The sequence below is a fragment of the Aegilops tauschii genome, chromosome 1, assembly GCF_002575655.3.
Source record: "Aegilops tauschii subsp. strangulata cultivar AL8/78 chromosome 1, Aet v6.0, whole genome shotgun sequence".
In the NCBI taxonomy this organism is placed as follows: domain Eukaryota; kingdom Viridiplantae; phylum Streptophyta; class Magnoliopsida; order Poales; family Poaceae; genus Aegilops; species Aegilops tauschii.
In genome coordinates, this window is record NC_053035.3 from 38,559 (window position 1) to 60,620 (window position 22,062).

At 43.6% G+C, this 22,062-nt stretch overlaps 1 pseudogene; it reads left to right on the forward strand.

Moving 5' to 3' along the window:
- The first annotated feature begins 5,830 nt into the window (after positions 1–5,830).
- On the forward strand, positions 5,831–9,705 carry LOC109734587 (LRR receptor-like serine/threonine-protein kinase EFR; annotated as a pseudogene).
- Positions 9,706–22,062: the final 12,357 nt, after the last annotated feature.

Sequence of the window (22,062 nt, forward strand, 5' to 3'; positions counted from 1 at the left end):
TAGTGATACAACTCAGCGAAATTGGTGAGTTAGTCTAGTGACACAACTTAGCATAATTGGCAATTTAGTCTGTGTTGGCATCATTTAATTGTTTGTACACTGTTACTCTTAGCTTGCTTGTTTGATTTTTCTGGTAAAATGCTAGTAACTACAATTTCTGCTCTTGACTTAGTGCACGCCACCTCTTAGAGGGGATGTGCTAGGTTACGTCCCCTTAGCCTATTGTTTAAAACGGATGGAATCGGTGCTACCTTTGCACCTGTTAGTAGTCACCCTCATCTCCTATCTTCTAAAAGATCTCCACACTAACATGCGATGGTCAATAGAACATGTGATAGGGTGTACATTGGCCATGTTAGTGCCATTATTGCTTGCCACGCTTGCTATTGTGAAGTTCTCTTTTCTCATTCCTATGCGTTGAGGGTTTTGACATGATGTATGATTTTCGTCATGTGAAATTCTTGTCCTTGCATTAAGACATTGCTTTCTTTTCTATATTTTTCTAATTCTGAAATATCTCTCCTCTACCTGATGAGAAACATCCATCGTGTGGTGTGTCTAGACTGTATGTTAATGCTTCGCCGGACTGATGTGTGGTTGGTTTAGTTAGTTCGTTAAGGTTTAGCATATCAAACTTGTCGGTCATGTAGTTGGTTTTGTCCTTTGTTTACGGGTTTAGCAGGCTTAATCTTGGTCATTTAGTTCAGTCTAGATTTGAGAGTTAACCAAATTGGCAAGTGGAAGCGATGTAGTATTAAATGGCCGCTTAAGCTGCGCGTGTAATCTGGAATATCTACTGTCTTGCCGACCTCTTTTACAGCTTTAGGAATAAACTTATCCGTTGATCACATAAAGGAAGAACAGAAAAACAGAAATAACAACACCATCTTTTTATAGTAAGTCAAGATGATTATTAGAGAATGGCAACCAAAATTGCACACACTTGTCCTACCCATGCATGCATCAAGTGCAGAAACTAGTACTCCTTTTATAAACACTGTCCACCGCCCAATGGTTACCTATGTTACATGGTACAGGGATATGGGTACGGCGATACGGGAAAACGGCATTTTCTGAAAATAGGCTTATGGGGATATGGCGAGTATATGAATAAATGCATAAAAAATATCAGCAACAAAACACAATTTTGAGCATGAGAAAATTGATGTTTTTGAAGTAACCTGATCTTTATACATTGAGGGTTATCTGAAGAAGTTGCTACCTTATCATGCTGCCTTATCATGTCCCAACTCTGCAGTCCTTGGATTCCTTGCAATTACAAACCCAACAGATACGTTTGGAAAAGGTTCGCTCATTGTTATTCAACAAAATAACTTACCCAAACCTCCAAGAAATATGGCGCCCCTAGCCTCGAGGGTGAACTACTCCCACCTCATCATGGTGGCCTCCAAGATGATGAAGATGGCCTCCGGTGATGATTTCCCCCTCCGGTAGGGTGCCGGAACGGGGCTCCCGATGGTATTTCGAAGATACAAAGGCGTGCAGCGGCGGAGTCCAAGTTATAGGGTTATTTCTGATGGTTTCTCTATTTATAGGATTTTTTGGCGTCAAGCTTCTTCGTCTCCCGCCATCTCTTGCTCAAATTCTGGCTCATCAAGTGCGAGGTCAGTGCCTTCAAGAATGCCAACACCATCAAAGCTATCAAGGCCATCTCCACCAACATCCCACATTCGGCTTGGCCCACTTCCATAATCTTTGGACTTTCTTGAAAGAAGAGGCAGGTTGCTGTGCACAAACACCAAATCCTCAGCTCGTTCAGGAGTCATCCTATTTCTCTTCAAGCTATGTATATTAGAATATGTGCTCCAGTTCCTCTCATAGCAAGAAGATGATGATGGCTTCCCGAGCAGCATCAACGCTAAATCTTTCAACTCTGGGGGTGTGAACTCCATAAGTACCCCACCATTGCTTTGGATCGAAGTGAGCCCTATCCGCTATTGCTTTGGATCTTCAAATGCATTCATACAAAGAGAGAAATCAGCAAATTGTTGCTTTACTCTCCTCATGTCATCTTGATTTGTAAAGATCTTAAAGAATTTGTTCCTCTTTTCAGTGATTTCAGCATCGTTATGAGGGCTTACACGACCAGGGACTTCCTCAATCCAGCTTGAAGTGTAGTACTTTTGGTTCACAGAGTGTCCCATACAATGGAGAGAGCTGTAACTCTTGGTCCAGCGAACTATCAAAATATCATGAACAAAATCATGAAATTTTTAGCGCTATGTTTCTGTCCACTTCTTCCTCCCTATTCGTTTCATTCAGTGTGACAACGGCCGTGAGTTTGAGAACATTCAAAATCGTAACTTCTTCTTAAAACATGGCATCCTTCTTCGATTCTCTTGTCCCTACACTTCTAAAAACGGTAAAGCCGAGCGTTCTCTTTGCACCATCAATGACATTGTTCGTACACTTGTTCAGTCCTCCATGCCATCAAAATTCTGGGCAGAAGCACTCCACACGGCCACCTTTCTTCTCAATATTCGCCCCTCCAAAACCAATCCAAATATCACTCCCTATCACTCTCTTTTCCTTTGCCATCCCAGTTACTTCGAGGTTCGTGTTTTTGACTGTCTTTGCTTTCCAAATGCCTATGCCACCTGTGAAAACAAACTTTCTCCACGATCTATCCCATGTGTCCTTCTTGGTTTTTCCGACGAACACAAAGGCTACCACTGTCTTGACTTACACACTGGACGGGTACACGTGTCTCGCCATGTTACATTCGCCGAACATATTTTTCCTTTTGCTCAACGCACCGACACACCATCAATCATCCCTACCTCCGCCGCCACCTCTTCTCCTCGTCCCTTCCACCTTTACACTCCTGTCACGGCAGCCCACCCTGCCGCACCAACTATCACGGCATCACCATCCAACCCGTCATCAAACAACCCGCCACCACCCAACCCGCAACCAAACAACCCGCCACCACCCAACCCGCCACCAAACACCCAGACACAACCCAACCCGCCACCACCTAACCCACCGTCCGCATCTTCTCCTACACCAGAAACCCCCGTTTCCATCCTACCAGCTCATGTTGTTCCTATCGTCGCCCCTATAAATGATCATGGCATGCGTACTCGTGCCAAATCAGGTTTTCGTCAGCCAAAAGATCGCCTCAACCTGCATGCTACCACATCTCTCTCTTCCATCCCCAGAACTTACAAAACTGCTCTTCTTGATCCGAATTGGGGTACTGCCATGCAAGAAGAATACGATGCTTTAATTGAAAACAATACTTGGCAGTTAGTTCCTCGTCCTTCCAATACAAATATCATTTCTGGCAAATGGGTCTTTTGCCAAAAATTCCACTCTGACGGGAGCCTTTCACGCTATAAAGCCCGTTGGGTCTATCGTGGTTACTCTCAACAACATGACATTGATTATGATGCAACATTCTCTCCTGTTGTCAAGCCCAACACCATTCGTACCGTTCTTAGCATCGATGTTTCCTCTGCATGGCCCATCCATCAACTAGATGTAAAAAATGCTTTCTTTCATGGTTCTCTTCAAGAGACCGTCTATTGTCAGCAACCTCTTGGTTTAGAAAATCCTTCCTATCCAAATCATATTTGTCTTCTCCAGAAATCTCTTTATGGTCTCAAACAAGCTCCACGAGTCTGGTTTCAACGTTTCTCTTCTTTCATCCAAACGATAGGTTTCACTTCTTCACTTTCTGACACTTCTCTCTTTGTGTACCACCATAATTCCGAAACTGCCTACCTCCTTCTTTATGTAGATGACATCATTCTCTCAGCATCTTTTCAAACCTTTTTATATCACATTATTACCCTTCTTCGTTCTGAATTCTCTATGACTGATCTTGGTATTCTTCATCACTTTTTGGGCATTGCTGTTCTTCGTGATTCTTCTGGCCTTTTTCTTTCCCGACATCAGTATACTCTTGATCTTCTTAATCGTGCTGGTATGCTTGACTGTTAGTCCTCTCGCACCCCTGTTGATATCAGCTTCAAACTGTCAGCTGACGGTGAACCTTTCCATGATCCTACTCTGTATCATAGTCTAACCGGGGCTCTCCAATATTTCACTATCACTCGTCCTGAATTTCCTTTGCTGTTCAAAAAGCATGTCTCCATATGCATGATCCACGGCTTTCGCATTATATCATGCCAAACGTGTTCTTAGGTATTTGAAAAGGTACTCTTGATCATGGTCTTCACATCAATAAGTCCACTCCTCATTCTCTCACCGCATACTCTGATGCAGACTGGGCTGGTTGTCCAGACACTCGACCATCCACATCCGGATTTTGTGTTTTTCTCGGTAACTATTTGATTTCTTGGTCCTCGAAAAGACAGGTTACAGTTTCCCGCTCGTCCGCTGAAGCTGAGTACCGTGCTGTGGCAATTGCTGTCGCTGATACTATTTGGCTTCGTCAGTTGCTCTCGGAACTGCACCGACCGATTGAGCAGGCTACTATTGTATATTGTGATAATATTTCAGCTGTTTACATGTCTGGGAATCCTGTTCAGCATCGCCGGACCAAACACATTGAGATTGATATTCACTTTGTTCGTGAGAAGGTGGCTCTTGGACAAGTTCGGGTGCTCCATGTTCCTACTACGACTCAATTTGCTGACATCTTCACCAAAGGACTTGCTACTAAGCCATTTCAAGACATATGTTTCAGTCTCAACGTCATCGAGCCTCCCGTTGATACTATGGGGGGATGTTAGACTATTCCTTAGATCACAAGTTTCCTAGTCTAAATCGGTTTGTAATACCTAGTCTAAGTCGGTTTGTACCATTATATATAGCCATGTACGCTGTACCAAATAATTAATATAAGCAATAGTTTTATTCATCTATCAGAAACATGAACCTCCTGGTTAAATGGTGCACGAGCTGACCATCTATCTGAACTACGTTTTGTAAGTGAATACTCTTTCCATCCCAAATAAGTGTCGTGGGATGGAGAGAGTATTAGCTAGTTAGCTATATATAGATGAATTCCACGTATCGCTCTATAATTTCCCTAAAATACTCTGCATAAGGTTAGCTAGTGTCGACATTCTCCCTGGAATACTATGCATAATTTCTATGGTCATCGCCAATTCGCAATGCCGTGATGCAAGTGCTGTGCCAATATTCCAGCAATGATCCAACAATGAAAGTGAAGGGACATAAATAGCGATTTAGACATTTGTTGGAATATTAGCACGCACACGGCAAGTATATATGGTCGACATTCTCCCTAGAAAACTATGCACGATTTTGGTGGTCATCTCCAGTTGGTATGCCATATAGCAGCTAAGGTTTGGGATCTACTTCCTCCGTTTCTAAATATTAGTCTTTCTAGAGATTTTAACAAGGGACTATATACAGAGCAAAATGAGTAAATCTACACTATAAAATATGTCTATGTACATCCACATGTGATAGTCCATCTGAAATCTCTAAAAAGCATAGTTTTAAATAGCGCGCTAAGCCTCTTAGCGGCGGACCTTTTCTAAATGCTATAGCGTGCTATTTAAAATGTTTGTTCATTTGTTTGGATCAAAGTCTCTTAGCGCAAGACCTTCTGTAAATGCTATAGCGTGCTATAGCGGAGCTATAGCGGGCTATTTAAAACAGTGCTAAAAAGACAAATATTTAGAAATGGAGGGAGTAGTAATTTATTTCTTTGGGGCAAAGCTACATCATTTCTGAGAAACGAAAAATAGTGATGTAGACATTGCTGGAATATTAGCACACCAGTTGCAGCACGCACACGGCAAGGAAGAATGCACGACCGACCAGGTAAGCAAGTATATATGGAACAGGTAACTGCTAACCTAGCAACCAACCCAAGAGTAGCATGTCGTTGAGGGTCATCGCCATGCGGGCCATCGCCATAAGCTTCGTGTGGTCATTTCTAGCCATACTCATGACCTCCACGGCGACCGCTAGCGACAAGCCCGCACTGCTTGCTTTGAAAGTGCAGGTCAGCCATGGCGGCTCGCTGGCTTCCTGGAACAGCAGCGTGGGCTTCTGCAGCTGGCGAGGCGTGGTGTGTAGCCAGCGGAGGCCAATGCGGGTGGTGGCTCTAACATTGAATGGCACCGGCCTTGCCGGACGACTCTCGCCCGCCATCGGGAACCTCACATTCTTGCGGATGCTCAACCTGAGATCCAACTCGTTCCATGGGGGCATTCCGGCTAGCCTTGGCCGCCTCCGCCGCCTGCGGTGGCTCTACTTGGACACGAACTCCTTCTCGGGCACAATCCCTGTGAACCTGAGCGCCTGCATCAGCATGATCAAAATGAGACTGGACAACAACACGCTTGCCGGGCCCATCCTGGTTGAGCTCGGCGAGAAGCTAACATCCCTAGAAATGATCACACTGAGAAACAACAGCTTCACAGGGCCCATCCCGACATCATTGGCGAATCTGTCCCATCTACAAGCCGTGTCCCTCGCCGATAACCAGCTCGTGGGCTCAATCCCACCAGGGCTCGGCAACATCCAGAGCATGCGATATTTCGGTCTCTTCAACAACCTCCTCAGTGGTATGCTCCCACCTTCTATCTACAACTGGTCATTGCTGGAAGCATTTGATGTAGGGCAAAACATGTTGTCCGGAAGCATTCCGGATGATATAGGAAGCAAGTTCCCCAAGTTGAGATATCATGGCTTGGGTGGTAATCACTTTACAGGGACCATGCCTTATTCAATATCTAACATGTCTTCCCTTGTAAGACTTAACCTCGTGCAGAATAACTTTAGTGGGTACGTGCCTCGCACGTTGGGGAAGCTGGGAGCTCTTCAAGAAGTGAATTTGGCAGTCAATAAGCTTGAAGCCAATGACAACAAGGGGTGGGAATTCATTACTTCTCTGGCAAACTGCAGCCAACTACTGCGACTGTCATTGAACTTCACTTCTTTTGGAGGACAACTACCGGGTACAATTGTGAACCTCTCAACGACTCTGCAGACCTTAAGCTTAAGTAGCAATATGATCTCAGGGATTATTCCTGCAGACATAGGCAATCTGGTTGGTCTGGAAACACTTGGGATAGCGGTCAATTCCATATCTGGAGTGATTCCAGAGGGCATTGGTAAGCTAGAGAATTTGATTGAGCTATTATTGTACAATACTAGCTTGTCTGGCCTCATACCATCGTCGCTAGGGAACCTTACGAAGTTAAATACGCTTGCTGCACGTAATGCAAACTTGGAGGGGCCAATTCCAGCAAGCCTGGGGGATTTGAAAAATCTCTATGCACTTGATTTGTCGAAGAATTACCATCTTAATGGTTCAATACCAAAAGAGATTTTCCAATTAATTAGCCTATCCTGGTATTTGGACTTGTCATACAATTCCCTTTCTGGACCCCTCCCTAATGAAGTTGGTAACTTGGGAAACCTTAACCAACTGAGTCTATCAGGAAACCAGTTGTCCGGAAAGGTACCTGCAGATAGTATTCAGAATTGCATAGTTTTGGAACAGATATTCTTAGACAACAATTTCTTTGAGGGAAGCATACCTCGGTCACTGACAAATATAAAGGGGCTCAGTATATTGAACCTAGACATGAATAACTTCTCTGGTAATATTCCTAAGGCCCTTGGTAGCATTGGAAGCCTGCGGGAATTGTACCTAGCACATAACAACTTGTCAGGGACAATACCATTAGTACTACATAATTTGACATCATTGTACAAATTGGATATATCCTTCAATAATCTGCAAGGCCAGGTTCCAAGGGAAGGTGTTTTCAGAAACATCACTTACTGAGCAGTTGCTGGCAATGTCAATTTATGTGGTGGTACACCTCAACTTCACTTGGCTCCATGCTCCATAAGGAAGAGCAAAAAAAAGATGTCAAAGTATCTTCTAATTTCTCTAGCAACCTCTGGAGCAATCATGTTCTCTCTATCAGTTATTTTTCTTGTTTGGATATTGTGCAAGAAACTCAAACCAAGCCAAAAGATATTAGCGCAAAATTCAATTGTAGATGACTGGTACGAGAGAATCCCCTATCATGCATTACTGAGGGGAACTGACGGATTTTTAGAAGTCAACTTGGTTGGGAGAGGAAGTTATGGTGCGGTTTATAAGTGTGTTTTGGAGACTAAAGAAAGAATATTGGCTGTCAAGGTGTTTAATCTTGATCAATCTAGGTATTCCAATAGTTTTGAGGCTGAATGTGAGGCCATGAGAAGCATACGACACCGATGTCTCATTAAGGTCATTACTTCTTGTTCGAGCGTCAACCACCAAGGTCAAGAGTTCAAGGCATTGGTTTTTGAGTTCATGCCCAACGGTAACTTGGATGGCTGGCTTCATCCAAAATCTCAAGAAGCCACTACAAACAACACACTCGGCCTTGCCCAGAGGCTTGATATTGCTGTCGATATTGTGGACGCAGTAGAATATTTGCACAACTACTGTCAGCCATTGGTAATCCACTGTGATCTCAAGCCAAGCAACACTCTTCTTGCTGAAGACCTGAGTGCCCGAGTTGGAGACTTTGGCATATCAAGGATCCTTCAAGAAAATACAAGTGAGGGGATGCAAACGTCATATGGCTCAACTGGACTTAGAGGTTCCATAGGCTATGTTGCTCCAGGTGACTAAAACTCTTCTAATTTTATTTTTTACTTTTCACTCGAATATGCCATGCTAAGCATAAAACTGTGAATAATTGCAGAGTACGGAGAAGGCTGTGCTGTCTCAACTGCTGGTGATATTTATAGTCTTGGCATATTGCTGCTTGAGATGTTTACGGGAAGAAGCCCAACAGAAGGCACGTTCGGAGATTCGTTGGGTCTGCATAAGTTTCTCGAGGATGCTCTTCCAGATCGAACCTTGGAGATAGCTGACCCGACAATGTGGTTGCACAGCGGAGAAAACAATAACACTATAAGTATTAGAATTCAAGAGTTATTGGTTTCAGTGTTGAGACTTGGCATATCCTGCTCAAAGCAACATCCTCGTGACCGAGCACTGACAAGAGATGCAACAGCGGAGATGCATGCAATCAGAGATGCATACCTCAAGTTCATAGGGGAGCATGGAGCAGAACCAGAAGCCTCGACTCAAGAAATTCAGAGCAGCATTGCATTAACAAGTTGGTACAAGACATGATCCTGCATACTAAAAAAATTATGTGTCATTTCAGTTAGTAATTGTTCTCAGAGCTATGTCTGTTGCTTTACAACTGTATCAAATAAATACAAAACCATGGTGTTGTGCAATAATAGCACAACAGCAAGTTGTAGGTTGATTCATAAATCAGGCAGTGTAATTGTTTTCCCATTATCAAAACTGTACACATAGGGGCAACATTATTACTTCATGCTTCAGTAGACCTGAAGTTGCAGAGAGTTTCATTTTTTTTCCTTATTTTTATCATTCCTCGCTTTTGTAAGCAAAACAATCCGATTTTATTTGTTTATATCCGAAACAAAGTGCTCACAAACATATTTTCCTTTGCGAACAAGCTTTCTTCCTTCATTATAATTAAGTAGTAATAAGGTAGTACAACCTAGAGCGCTTGGTTTCTGTATTCAGAATTGGTATATCCTGTCTTTAGGTAGTACAATCAGACTTTTTGTTGTAGAGTACGTACGGTCCATGTGCACAAACAAACTAATGCGCATTTGAGAGCACAGGCAATCTGTCTAAAATCTGATTCTCAATAGGAGAAAAGGATATCTGCCAATAAAATAAACAGAATTCACAGGTTAGAAAGCATATCCTGTCCTGATGTAGTAAAGTCAGGCTGCTTGTTAATACTAGAATTTAGAGCAAAAGCAGCCTGCCCAAAATCTGATTCTCAGAAAAATAAATCAATTTCTCCAAAAGATAATCAGAATCACGGACTAGAAAGCATCAGTACCATTCATTCAGAGAACAGCTTGCAGAAGCGGCAGCAGGGTAATCCTTATAACCAGAGACTAACCATGCACCTTCTATTAATTCCCTTAGTAAAAAGAAATACAGGTACTAGATATGTACCTAGGAAGATGTGAATCTGGAGAGCATATGAGAAAACAAATTTAACTTAAAACCATCCCAATGTTGTGCAATAGCACTGTAGCAGCTAGTCCAGAGGACCTTTACTAGCTAGGAGGACGTTATCAGCAATCAATCTTTCCAGTAAGCTTTATTTTTAATTCACCTATTTTCTTTGTAACAAGTATCAAATAAACGTAGTGTACTGTAAAAAGGTAAAATCCTAGTGTTGTGCAATAGCAACATAGCAATAGCAGTCGTCCGTATATTTGCTACATGGCTTGTAAGGAATTTAAAAGATTCAGGAAAAATCGCATCCTCGGTGAAGTAGGCTGGCAGCATGGAGAAAGTAGTTCATTTTACAGCACAAGCAATTTGCCGCGAGACATAAACCATTCTACAGCACAGCGAACAGCAGAGGAGTTGTATATTGGTGATGCATATTGGTGTCATTCATTCAGTCAATCAGGGAACAGTTCCCCTCCAAAAGCAGCAGGATGTGAACTTGGCAGTAGGCAGCAGGCAGCAGTTAATGTGTATATTTGAGAGCACAAGCATTTTGTCCCAAAATTAAACCCAGATTACCCAACTACAGACCAACCATCTAGCATCGATTCACATCTAATTTTGATTTCTCCCGGCCACACGGCCATACCTGCCCTAGAGGATGCTGGCCGTCCTTGATGAATCTGGAGAGAGGGAGCTGCCTTGGTGGAGGAGAGAGGGCAAGGCCGCAGGCAGGAGGGAAGAGGGGTTTCAACCTTGGTTTTAGGGTGGGGGGCCGAGGAGGAGAGAGGACGCCATGGCCATTGGACGCATTGTGGATGGAATAGAATATTTGCACAACTACTGTCAACTATTGATGATTCATTGTGATCTTAAGCCAAGCAAGATTCTTCTTGCTGAAGACATTTTTTCCAAGTAAATAATCCGAATTTATTTTTTTGTATTACTATAAGGAAAGCCAAGCCTGAAAATGTTGGCACAATATTTGATAAGTTCTAGATGCGTACCTCCTGTTTGTCCCTGAGCATGAAGGAGGGAGCGAAAGAGCAGCCTCGGCTCGAGCCATTCGAGCTGGAGCAATATGATACTGCAATAACACAAACTGCTTCAGTTCGCAAGCATTTGCTTGTTATCGGGGCCATTTTCTTGCACCATGCCAGATAAATGTAATGTAAAATGATGTAAAATCATCCTAGCATTATGCAATAGCACTTCAGCAACGGTAGGTGTCCGCATATTACATACTCCCTCCGTTCACTAATATAAGATGTTTTGGATATTTTAATATGAACTACGAACTCAAATAGAAAATAAGGCTTTGGTTCTAGCCAGATCAGAGCAACAGTCCCGGTCACATTACGAACCGGGATCACATTAGTCCCGGTTCGAGCGGTCAGGAAGTCGGACGAGGCTCGGCAGGCATCAGTACCGGTTCGTATGGGACCTTCAGTCCCGATTCTAGACATCAACCGGGACTACAAAAATGCCTATATATACCCCTCTGCCCGCCCTTTCCTCCTCTGTTTTTGGCTCATAGAAGATGGGAAGTGTATGCTACTTTTGCTCTCGCTTCCTATGCACATAAGGTGTTCGATGAAATGCCTGAGAACCTGGTGCCACTTGTGTTCACACAAAACAAACATGATATGAGGTGTCCGAGCCACACTTAAGCTTTCTCCTCTTTCTTCTCCTCTATTCTTCCTCCAAGCCCGTCCCCGTCCTCACCGCCGTCGATCGCCCGCGCCGATCTCGTCGCCGGCACCACAGTGGTAAGCCTCTTATTCTTATCTTAAAAAAAAAATTCTTACTTGTATGATTTAGCGTGTATAGTTTTCTTACTTGTATTATTGTTTGTTATTATATAGTGTCATGGTTTTGATATCCGCCCCCGTCGGCTCTCGTCCGGTCTATGATTCCAATGTGGTATATTATCTTTTATAACTATTTACTTCATTTATATTGTTTATGACAATTATGCCGACCAACTTGACATAGATGTTTTTTATCTAGGAGGTATGTGAACCGCAAATTCCAACCGACCCTCTTCTCGAGAGGTTAAATTTAGTTGAAAAAGAAAACAATTATATGAAAGAAAATTGAAAAGAATCGAAGAAGAGAAGATAAAATTGGAGTTGCATGTTGTCGATGTCGTCGATCTACACAAGATTTAGATGGATGCAATCCGCTTGAAGATTCGAAAGATTAAAAAATATGACATTGATAAAGAGGCTTGATATCATTATGATGTTGGATCAATTGTTACCTTAGTTGCGATTTTGATTGCATTTGTTGTTGCATTTAAATGTTTTACATAGTTGTATGTTGTTTTATGAGAACTATGTATGAACTTTATGTATTTATTTTTGCAGTAATAACATTTGATCACTATTGTACTTTAGTTTTAATGTGATGATGAACTTGTATTAATTTGGTCATTTCTCTATTCATGATATTCTGTAATGGTTTTTGATATACTTAATTACATAATGCAGATGAACCGCAATGGATGTATGGTGACCGACGCACTTCCGAGTACATTACGGGCCTGCATAATTTTATCAATGTGGCTGAGGCAAACAGTCAGAATGGTTTTATGTATTGTCCATGTGCTGTCTGTGAGAATACGAAGGATTACTCTTCCTCGAAAACCCTTCACTTCCACCTGCTTAATTCCAGTTTCATACCCCACTATAATTGTTGGACCAAGCACGAGGAAAGAGGGGTTATAATGGAAGACAATGAAGAAGAAGAGGATGATGACAACTATCCTATGTTCCCTGAAGATCAAAAAGCACTAGATCAGGAAGCTGAAGATCAAGAGGCATCAGATGTGCCCGCTGATGATCTTCGCTAGGTCATTGTTGATGCATAGAGAGAATGCGAAAGTGAAAGGGAGAAGTTGAAATTCGATCGCATGTTAGAGGATCACAAAATACAGTTGTACCCAATTGCGAAGATGGCAACACAAAGCTCGGTACCACATTGGAATTGCTGCAATGAAAGGCAGAGAATGGTTTATCTGACAAGGGATTTGAGAAGTTACTGAAAATAATGAAGAAGAAGCTTCCAAAGGATAACGAATTGCCTGACAGGATTAGAGGTGCAGAAGATATATGCATGCCCTAATGACTACATCCTCTACCGCGGTGAGGAGTACGAGAATTTGAATGCATGCCCGGTATGCGGTGCATTGCGGTATAAGATCAGACGAGATGACCCTGGTGATGTTGAGGGCGTGCTCCCCAGTAAGAGGGTTCCTGCCAAGGTGATGTGGTATGCTCCTATAATATCACGGTTGAAACGTCTGCTCAAAAACAAAGAGTATGCCAAGTTGTTGCGATGGCACAAAGAAGACCATACGAAACATGGGATATTGAGAGTACCCGCTGATGGGTCGCAGTGGAGAAAAATTAAGAGAAAGTGGCGGAGTTTGCAGATGACGCAAGAAACTTATGGTTTGGTATAGGTGCAGATGGGATTAATCCTTTTGAGGAGCAGAGCAGCAATCATAGCACCTGGCCTGTGACTCTATGTATCTATAACCTTCCTTCTTGGTTGTGCATGAAGCAGAAGTTCATTATGATGCAGTGCTCATCCAAGGCCCTAAGCAACACGGCAACGACATTGATGTGTACCTAACGCCATTAGTTGAAGAACTTTTATAGCTGTGGGATATCAAAGGTGTATGTGTGTGGGATGAGCACAAACAACATGAATTTGACCAACGAGCGTTGCTGTTTGTAACCATCAATGATTGGCCTGCTCTTAGTAACCTTTCAGGATAGACAAACAAGGGATACAATGCATGCACACACTGTTTAGATGAGACTGAAAGTATATATTTGAATAAATGTAAGAAGAATGTGTACCTAGGACATCATCGATTTCTTTTGGCCAAGTATGCATTAAGAAAGAAAGGCAAGCATTTCAAAGGTGAGGCAGATCACGGGAAGAAGCCTGTCCCCCGTACTGGTGATGATATATTTGATATGGTCAAGGATTTAAAACCAATGTTTGGAAAGGGTTCTGGCGAACAATCTGTTTCGAACCACACTGACGGACACGCACCCATGTGGAAGAAGAAATCTATATTTTGGGAGCTATCCTATTGGAAAGTCCTAGAGATCCGCTCTGCAATCGACGTGATGCATATGACGAAGAATCTTTACATGAACCTGCTAGGCTTTTTAGGCGTGTACGAGAAGACAAAAGATAACTCAGAGGCACGGGAGGACCAACAACGTATGAACGAAAAAGATGGCATTACCATCAAAGCAGTATTAAGATCCTGCCAGCTAGTAATTATTGAATGAAGGATCTGTTTATTTAGTGTTCTTGATCTGATCTGATGTACTGCATTTTCGTAGTATAAACAAATAGAATTGTGTCGTTTTGCTTAGAAAAAATAGGAATGAACAAAGAACTTCTGAAACTCTCTAGAACCTGAAGCATGAAGCAATGTTGGCATACATGTGTACAGTTTTTGGGAATGGGCTTGATTTATGAAACTCTCTACAGCTTGTTCTGCATTTATTTGGTACAATTGTAAAGCAACATTGATACCCCTGAGAACAACTACTAAATGAAATGATACAAAAAAAAAAACTTTACTAGTGCAGGATTATGTCTATGAAACACTGCTCTGAACTTCTTGAGTCGAGAATTCTCTTTATGCTCCATGCTCCCTATAAGCTTTAGGTGCGCATCTCTTGAGTTCAGAAAAGACGAAATATCATAGAATGGATGAGTAAAATTCAATAAAATGACATATAGTAAGATTTTACAAACGCTGACAATGAGTTGTTAGCATGATTGGCGAGGGGCCGGGGAGTACCTGAGCTAGAAGTCCGGAGGGTATTGTTATAACAGTGTGGGATTATTATAACAATGAATTAAATAGTGTCCTGTCCTTCCAACACCATCGTCAATACTATGGTCCTCCCTGCAGTACACTTGATCACCATCGCCTGTCCTTGCAGAGTACACCTTGTCACCAGGCAACTCTCCTTCAGTTGTAGGGCTATAATAGTAGATGTGATTTCTCTTTATACCATGATGCCCGCCAACCGGCACATGTACTGCTCTAGACCACCCCAAGAATAATGCATATTCTCCGAAACTCGTCACCTGTGCCCACTTGTGCTTGTGAGCCTTGTCATTGTCAGCATCGGCGAGCTTGAATACCCTGAAGAAATACTTATGGTCGCTCAACCATTGTTCCCTCACCGCAATCAACAATTCGCCATGCAACTCCAGGATGTAAGCACCGTAGTACATGGGGTTGTAATAACTCCAGTTACGCGACTGGATGGGTAAATGGTGGGTAGCCATGATCTCCGGCGTTTTGTCTTCCTTAATAACGATTTTAACCTTGACGAGTATCTCCGAGAGCTTTGTGAGGCCATAGAGCTCACCGTTGTAGAAAGCGATGTCCCAGACCGAGTTCCCACGCCAAGGATGTGCAGACCATCCGCCGCCTGGGCAACCTACTCTGCACACGGCAATACTATTACCATCATGTGTAATGGTGGCGAGGATTCAGCCATCGGAGGAGGCTGGGTCTTGGAAGAAGATGATTTTCCTGATGTTGTGTGGGCCTTTGACCGTGGGTATAGAAGCGATCATCTTCTGGTTGGCTGTGAGCGCCTCGGCGCCGGAGAAGAGGTTCACAATCGCGAGCTGGAGGTCATCCATTGCCGCGATCCAGCCGCCATGGTGGGAGCCAACGAACCGCTTCTTGACCGCCTTGCCCGCGACGCGTAGGACACAACTGCCGGTGCCGCAGGGGCCGCACATGTGCTTCTTCTTGCTACGTCCATACGGCGAGAGTATGAGAGCTGGGACGGCGGGCTATGCACACGGTCACGCGGAGAGGACATCCTGCGGCGAACCATGCCGAGGAAGTCGTCTGGAAGGCTGTGCCATCCCGCCGCCGACGGAGACTAAAACTCGGTGTCGGCGTCGGCCGCGTTCGCCGGCGCCGTCGACATATCTCGAACTCTAGATCCGCCCGGCCACTGGCGAAGCAGGAGCTGGTACTAGCTAATACGGCAAGCTGGCTAGCCAGCGTATGTACGTACATGCTATGCATGCATGCATACAAGTACACAAGCCACGGTAATACAAGCTTCCAGCTGCGTGTCACATCGTTGATTTAGGACTACCGCAAGTTGAGAGCTCGTCGTTGAGTAGCTACCAAGCCTCGTCTCGGACGACGTAAGTAAGAGCATCAAGAACCGGACTCTCCAAATTGATCTGGTGGACGCATGACCACTGACCCAGGAGAGAAAGTAAAAAAGTTGACCCAAGGGTACCCTCTCAAAACCTCCTTAAACACCAGGGCTGCCCGGCACTTCTCATATTCAGCACATGTACAGAGGCAATATGAGAAGTGTTTGACCGTGTCTGATAAGTGGTCCTGCTTCCGTCACATAGGATTTGGCCAATAGCACGGACCATCATTTTTCTTTCTTTATTATTTGTACGCTTTCTTTCTTTCTCCATTCCAACCAATCACATGTATATAATCAAACATATAGAAAAAAAATGAGGGACATGGATACATGCATGACAAATAGAGACATAAATGGACACGCCCAGACATTGACCGGGTGCGTCCGTGGATGTTTGAGGGGCGTTTGTCCTGTATGAAGTAAATGTATGCGTCTACATCGCGAATCGATCGATCGATAGAAGGACGAAGCTCCGTGCGGCCATCTTAACTAATTCATGTCTCGTATGTTGCTAGGTTCGGCGTTTGAAAAATTGGCATGCATCGGTGTTGTCAGCACCACACATGCGTAGACGGGAACCTGCACAAGCTGTAAGCCATGTCGAAGGGGACCAGCAGAGAAAGACTCGAGGACGGTTGCGGCGCCAGTTGACTTGAGGTAGCAGGTGTTGATGTCAACCGCGGTTATCCGAGTAGATGAAGTGGTCGGCGAAGATGTCGGCGACGCTAGCGATGAGCTGGTGCATGATGAAGACGAAGAGATGCACAAAGTAGGCACACATCCAGAGGCAGCCTGTGGGGGATACGTTGGTCGCCGGTAGGAGTGCGATGACAGTGCTCGAAGTAGGCGAGGAGAAACCAACAAAGTGACAAAGACCATGCGCCGACGGTGACGTTCCTGTGTTAAGTGGAGGCGACACAACGAATACCACGTGGAAGTCAACGCGCGGGGACAGCGCACCGCCGCGCTACGGCCCGAAGGGGTGATGCACCAACAGTGCGCAGTTCGGGGCGATGGCTAGGAAGACCTCAGGGCGGCGACATGAACTGTCTTCCATGGCTCTACGGCCCGAAGAAGCGGTGCAGCGGCAGCACGCAGTTGGGCAACCACGAGGAGAACCATAGGGCGGCGACGTTGCGCCAGCCGTAGCTCTATCAACGGAGAGGCACACAAGGTCGGGAAAATCTTCACATGACCTCCGAAGATGCGGACTTGCAGTTGATCAGACCAAATGTGCGATGAGGATGGAGTGTATCGCGTGCTTTCGGCTGATCAGACCGATTGCTCACGAGTCGAACTAGTTGCTCGGTCGGCAGCGCATAGGACAACACTGCGCCTAGTTTGGCTGCATCACGCGTACATACACTAGTAGAAAACAGGGCTTTGGATCTGGCTAGATAAGAGCATTAGTCCCGGTCATGTTACGAACCAGAACTAATGGAAGTATCAGTCCCGATTTGAGAGGCTAGGACGCCGGCCGGGCCCCGGCAGACATCAGTCCCGGCTTGGCTGGGACCTTTAGTACCGGTTCCAGCCACCAACCGGGACTAAAGGGGTTGCTGCACTTTAGTCCCAGTTTGTGTCTGGAACCGGGACTAAAGGGTAGGCATTTAGTCCCGGTTCTAAACACAAACCGAGACTAAAGTTTTGTCTATATATATCCACGCCCCCTCCCCATCTCCTCTATCTTTTGGCCGTGAAAGGGTGGAGGTGTGGGCTACTCTGTTTTTTGCCTATATATGCACATGAGCTGTTCGATGAAATGGTCGAGCCACACTTAAGCTTTCTCCTCTGTTCTTCCTCCAAGCTCGACCTCTAAGCTATATTTTCCCCAAGATTTGTCTATGTTTGGCGGTGCACCAATTACACAAGTGTTCTAAGAGGTTAGCAACTTCATCCTTTCATCTCTCACTGCTGGTTTAGCTCATTTCAAATGCTCTAGAAGTAGAGTGGTTTGTGGCTTTTAATGGAGGAGTGTATGTGGGAGTTTTTCTTGATTTAGATGCACAATTTGAGGTCAAATTAATTACTTAGAGTCTGCACATGTGTAGGGTGCCGTCCCGTCCCCGTCCTCACCGCCGTCGATCGCCCGCACCGATCTTATCGCCGGCACCACCGTGGTGAGCCTCTTGTTCTTATCTTCTTTTTAAAAGAAAAAAATCTTACTTGTATGATTTAGATAGCTACTTGTATAATTTTCTTACTTTTATTATTGTTTGTTATTATATAGTGCCATGGTTTTGGTATCCGCCCCCATCGGCTCTCGTTCGGTCTATGATTCGGATGTGGTACATTATCTTTTATAACTATTTGTTTCATTTAGTGTTTATGACAATTATGCCAACCAACATGACATAGATGTTTTTATCTAGGAGGTATGTGAACCGGAAATTCCAACGGACCCTCTTGTCGAGAGGTTAAATTTAGTTGAAAAAGAAAACAATTATTTGAAAGAAAAATTGAAAAGAATTGAAGAGGAGAAGATGAAATTGGAGTTGCATGTTGCCGATGTCGTCGATAATCACAAGATCCAGATGGATGCAATGCCCTTGAAGATTAGAAAGATTAGAAAATATGCCATTGATAATAAGGCTTGGTATCATTATGCTATTGGATCGATTGTTACCTTAGTTGCGATTATGATCGCATTTGTTGTTACATTTAAATGTTTTACATAGTTGTATGTTAGTTTCAATGTATGTTTTAATTAGATGCTCTAGAGAGCTGTATGTTGTTCTATGAGAACTATATATGAACTTTATATATTTATTTTTTCAGTAATAACATTTAATCACTATTATACTTTGGTTTTAATGTGATGATGAACTTGTATTAATTTGGTCACTTCTCTATTCATGATGTTCTGTAATGGTTTTTGATATAATTAATTATATAATGCACGCAGATGAACCAGCAACGGATGTACGGTGACCAACGCACCTCCGACTACATTGAGGGCCTGCATAATTTTCTCGAAGTGGATAATGCAAACAAGAAGAATGGTTTTATGTATTGTCCATGTACTATCTGTGGTAATACGAAGGATCACTCTTCCTCGAAAACCTTTCACTTCCACCTGCTTGAGAAGGGTTTCATGCCACACTATAATGTTTGGACCAAGCACGAAGAAAGAGGGGTTATGATGGAAGACAACAAAGAAGAAGAGGATGATGACAACTATCGTATGTTCCCTGAATACAATGATACTACAACGGGGGAAGCTGAAGATCAAGGGGCACCAGACGATGTGCCCGATGATGATCTTCGCCGGGTCATTGTTGATGCATAGAGAGAATGCGAAAGTGAAAGGGGGCAGTTGAAGTTCGATCGCATATTAGAGGCTCACAAAAGAGGGTTGTACCCAAATTGCGAAGATTAAAACACAAAGCTTGGTATCACACTGGAAATGTTGCAATGGAAGGCAGACAATGGTGTATCTGACAACGGATTTGGGAAGCTACTGAAAATTATGAAGAAGAAGCTTCCAAAGGATAACGAATTGTCTGATAGTACGTACGAAGCAAAGAAGGTTCTATGCCCTCTAGGATTGGAGGTGCAGAAGATACATGCATGCCCTAATTACTGCATCCTCTATCGCGGTGAGTACGAAAATTTGAACGCATGCCCAGTATGTGGTGCATTGCGGTATAAGATTAGACGAGATGACCCTGGTGATGTTGAGGGCGAGCACCCCAGGAAGAGGGTTCCTGCCAAGGTGATGTGGTATGCTCCTATAATACCATGGTTGAAACGTCTCTTCAGAAACAAAGAGCATGCCAAGTTGTTGCGATGGCATAAACAAGACTGTAAGAAAGAAGGGAAGTTGAGAGTACCCGCTGATGGGTCGCAGTGGAGAAAAATCTAGAGAAAGTGGCGGGAGTTTGTAGATGTCGCAAGGAAGTATGGTTTGGTTTAAGTGCACATGGCATTAATCCTCTTGGGGATCAGAGCAGCAATCATAGCACCTGGCCCATGTCTCTATGTATCTATAACCTTCCTCCTTGGTTGTGCATGAAGCGGAAGTTCATTATGATGCCAGTGCTCATCCAAGGCCCTAAGCAACCCGGCAACGACATTGATGTGTACCTAAGGCCATTAGTTGAAGAACTTTTACAGCCGTGGGATATCAAAGGTGTTCGTGTGTGGGATGAGCACAAACAGCAGGAATTTGACCTACGAGCATTGCTGTTTGTAACCATCAATGATTGGCCTGCTCTTAGTAACCTTTCAGGACAGATAAACAAGGGATACCACGCATGCACACACTGTTTACATGAGACTGACAATATATATTTGGACAAATGCAAGAAGAATGTGTACCTGGGACATCGTCGATTTCTTCTGACCAAGCATGTCTTAAGAAAGAAAGGCAATCATTTCAAAGTTGAGGCAGATCACCGAAAGAAGCCCGTCCTTCGTACTGTTGCTGATATACTTGATATGGTCAAGGATTTACAAGTAATCTTTGGAAAGGGTCCTGGCGGACAATCTGGTCCGAATTACACTGAGGGACATGCACCCATGTGGAAGAACAAATCTATATTTTGGGACCTACCCTATTAGAAAGACCTAGAGGTCTGCTCTGCAGTCGATGTGATGCACGTGGCGAAGAATGTTTGCGTGAACCTGCTAGGCTTCTTGGGCATGTATGGGAAGACAAAAATACACTGGAGGCACGGGAGGACTAGCAAGGTGTGAACGAAAAAGACGGCATGCATCCAAAGCAGTATCAAGGTCCTGCCAGCTACGCTCTTACCAAAGCAGAGAAGGAAATCTTTTTTGAATGCCTGCTCAGTATCAAGGTCCCGTCTGGATTCTCATCGAATATAAATGGAATAATAAATATGGCAGAGAAATTTTTTCCAGAACATAAGTCTCATGACTGCCACGTGATTATGGCACAACTGCTTCCGGTTGCATTGAGGGGGCTCCTACCAGAAAATAGTGGATTATCCATTGTGAAGCTATGTGCATTCCTCAATGCAATTTCTTAGAATGATTTGGTCCAATGTCTTGTCAGTCTCGAGTTGGTGTCCGAAATCCTGATACTTCGAAAGAGATTGTCCAGTTTGTACACGAAGTGCATCCAGTTTTTGCTGTAACCCTCTCAACATTTTAGCACATGCTATGTGGGTGAAATTATGATACCATGCCAAGTTTCAACCTTTTCAGAGTTCATTTGTAGTGCTTTTCAATCTCAGGGTCATTTAGCTCAAAATAAATCATTAAATGCATGAAAAATAGCAAATGAAGTCAAAAAAGGGTTGAAAATTGATTATGTGGCTTTGAATGGTGCATATTGAACGCACAAAAAGTCGGGAATTAAAATATGTTAAAAAAATGAAATCCCTTTGTAATAGATGAGTTTCCGTCCGAAACCCTGATACTTCGAAAGAGATTGTCCAGTTTGTACACGAATTGCATCCAGTTTTTGTCATAACCCTCTAAACTTTTTAGCACATGCTATGTGGGTGAAATTATGATACCATGCCAAGTTTGAACCTTTTCAGAGTTAATTTATAGTGCTTTTCAATTTCATGGTCATTTAGCTCAAAAAATCATTAAATGCATGAAAAAAAGAAAATAATAAACTAAAACCTAGCTTTTGTCCCGGTTGGTGGCACCTACCGGGACTAAAGGCCTACCGCAGATTTTCACACCCGTATTTAGTCTCACCTCGCCAAGTGACGAGCTAGTCGACCACCTTAAATATCCGGGTCATCCAGAAGGGATAAGCTTCTAACACCATTGCATCCTTTGTTAAGGATATGGACACTTACTACGTATCTTCATAAGATTCGTAGTAAGGGTCTGTCTCCTTAACATAGAATAATGGTG